Raw genomic sequence first — 3,477 nt, forward strand, 5'->3', positions numbered from 1 at the left:
TGTCTCTGAAACTATGGTCACTCTCATCCTTTGGGATGTTTTGGTCAATTGCAACTTGGAATGCTCTTGCTGCAGGGTCTGACTCTCTTCGTCTGACCCGTGTGAACCCATCACAGATGCCGATGTGATTTCTATGTCCTTGAGAGACGACATCACCCATGATCTCTGGATCGGCCTCCCCACACCACCTCCCTGGCTCAGCCTGACGCTGCTGGGGCTGGCGTGAAAGGATGCTCCCTGCTGTTGGGCCCTCGCCCCGACATCGGGCTGCCCCGAGCCTGGGCAGCATCTTGTTCGTGGTAGGGCGCTCTGGCCATGTGCCTCACAAAATGCCGAGTTGCTTTCGTGCACCTTTCACAGAAACAGAGGCCCTTCACTTTTCCTCCTTTGTTAAAGGCGCATTGAAGGAAAGGAGGAGTGAATTTGGCTGTCTTTTTATAGCTTCTCCAAAGGTCAGGCTTTCTTCTGCGGCTGGAAGTAGCCCGTGACACACTGCGGGCATGAAAGGGTTGGGTTATCAGCTTGGCCTTCATGTCAGGACTGTGCTGAGCACAGAATCTACCTCTCTTTTCTTCAGCAAAGCCACCCGGGGCTCGATTTGATGTTTCATTTCTGCCCTGCGTGAGGCACCCCTGCCCCCAACACTCCCATCCTGCAGGAAGCCTTGAACAATACTCACCTCTTTCCTCTGGGGCACCCCACCTGGACCATATCAGGTGTGAAGCGGGTGTTTCATTCACATGAATAAAAGTCCTAAACGCAAACTAGGCGCAGCTCGTCACAAGCACAGAGGGACACCAAGAACCAGGCATCTGTGCGTGTCCAGAGTCATTTTACAGGACAGTCGTGGAGCCACCGTGTGGCTTTGGTTCACCTGCAAGTACCTGTGTGCGTTACTGATGACTCACTCAACATCCATTGACTCAACACATCCTTTTGGACCACCTACTATGTGCCATACTCTGCTCTAGGTGCCTGGAATACACTCAGAGGACAAAGCAAAGATCTCAGCCATCCCTGAGCTGACATCATAGTGAAGACCCCAGAATGTGTTCAATGAACTCAGATACTCTCGCAAGGGAAAATGGTTGCCATGGGTAGGTAAGCCAGACAACAGGCACTGACCAGGACCATCTTGGCAAACCGCAGGGGAGGTGTTGCGGTCCCAGAGCTTGCTTGTAGTGGACACAGCCCGGGAGCCAGGACACAGCACGCTCTAGTGGGAAGCGCGTGTGCTCTGGGGGCGAGCCACGCTGGGTCTGAGTTCCAGCTCAGAGTCATACTCACTGGGTCTCATCAACTCCACAGCTCTTCTTGCTGGTCTTCAGGTTCCCTGGGTAGTAGGGTTAAGCGAAGAAACACATGGAAGGCATCCATCCCACACTTGGTACGTGGTTGAGACTGAACAACTATTGACTTCCCACCATTCAACTCAATACCACCACGCCCACCCCCAAACACACACACAACACACACATGCACACAGGTTTATAACTCTAATACATTAATCTTGAATATCTAAAGCAGTTTACTCGGATTTGCATGAAACTTTATTTGCTTCTGCTGGAGGAAAAGGAGAATAAGATAAGAGAGAAAATCATAATAATGACTACATTTTTTGAGGGTTTGCTATAAACGCTGTCACTGTTATGCTTTTTGTGTTCCGTAATCCTTCTGATCTCTATGAAGCACGTCATGTTTTCGTTGACCCATTTTAAAGATGAGGAGAGTAAGGCCTACACCAGGGGCCAGCAAATGCTTTCTGTAAAGGGCAGAGAGTACATATTTTAGGTTTTGTGGGTCCAACTATTCACTTTGCCGTGGTACCAAGAAAGCAGCCACAGACATGTAAGCAAACGGTGTGACTGTGTCCTGATAAAACTTTACTTATAACAACAACTGGATTTGGCCTCCGGGCCATAGTTTGCAGACCCCTGACCTAGAGATGTGAACGTCAGCTCAAGCTCATCAGGCCGGTAAAGGTTAAGCTGCACACATTGTCCTGCATCTTGGTTTTGCTCCACCACTGTGTTTCTCTGGAGATGTTTCCATATTACAGCAAACAGCCACCTCATTCTTCCCAATGGCTGCAGGGCCATCCCTGGCAGCTGAAATGTGGTTTGTGTACCTGAACCCCTCCTGGCAGGTCCAGAAGTTGGTTACAGTCTTTTGCTATCACAGATATGCTGACACAAATCTCCTCTACACAAGTCATTCTGCTCTTGGCAAACTGTGTCTTCTAGGAGGGGAATTGAGGCATCCAGCATCTAAGGCACGTTGCAGAAAATTAGACTCTTCTGAAGAGGCCGTGTGAAGATGGGTGAGCCAAGAACTCTAGAATCTTCCTTCATTCCCATGCTCAGCATGCTGGTGCCCCGTGCAAGCAAGCACCAAACACCATGGTTGGCCTCCAGATAAAGGTAACTCTTAAAGTTAATGAATGACTAAATCGCTGTATTGGGACAGGTGAAACTTGATCAATTCTGCCTTCTTGATCGTGGAGTAATTTCCTCCCATCTATCCCATCTAAAGCAGAAATCTAAACTGTGTGCTTCCTGGGGGCAGAGATTGTCTCAGTCAGCATCGATTGACTGATTCATTCATTCATTCGCCGATATGTATCAAGTACCCACAATGGCTCATCTGCTGTGCTACTGCTGGGAATACAGTGACAACAGGAGAGACAAAGCGCATTGTCTTGGGGAGGCTAAAGCCTGGAGGGGTTCCAAGACAAGCAAACAGGTAATTAGTACGCAATGTGATAAAGGGCTTTGGCATAGGACAGATAGGGCATTACAGGAACCCATAGAAGGGAATTCAGATCAGGAGCTGGAGATCAGAGAAGGCCTCCTGGAGAAAACAGAGTCTACCCTAAGACTTGAAACTATTCACTAAAAGTATCAATTAGGGTTGATACCTTTTGGCTGCTATTAACAAACACCAAAAATAACAATGGCTTAAACATGATAAAACTTTCAGGTCAGAAGGTGGGCAGTCCAGAAATGATTGTGACAGTATCGTGGTCACCAGGGATCTGGAAATTTTCTATCTTTTTGGGTTGCCATCCTCAATAATGCCTCATGGTCTACAACAACTGCTGGAATTCCAGCCATCATATCCACATCCCACGATGGAAGCAAGAGTTAGGGGCAGGTAAAAAGGGCCAGTTCCAGCTGTCGACTCCATTCCTCAGGAGCTTTCCTGGAAGTCTCAGCTAAGGACTTGTGTTTTACTGTTTCATTGTTCAGGTCTGTTTCACTGACCTGACATAGTCCCCCTGGGAACACCCAGTTGTACTGTAGAGGGAGACAACATCTGCTGCATTGTGCGCAACATGGAGATGGTGGCATCAGGTAAGAGATGATGGTGGCCTCTACTTGAGAAGAGGTGATGGCAGTGCAGAGAAAAAGAAATGGTTTTGAATTTTTTAAAACCCAATAAAACTTCCAAATCATCTCCAGCTTTGCTCAAGGCTAC

This window comes from Hippopotamus amphibius, chromosome 9, assembly GCF_030028045.1.
Source record: "Hippopotamus amphibius kiboko isolate mHipAmp2 chromosome 9, mHipAmp2.hap2, whole genome shotgun sequence".
Classification (NCBI taxonomy): domain Eukaryota; kingdom Metazoa; phylum Chordata; class Mammalia; order Artiodactyla; family Hippopotamidae; genus Hippopotamus; species Hippopotamus amphibius.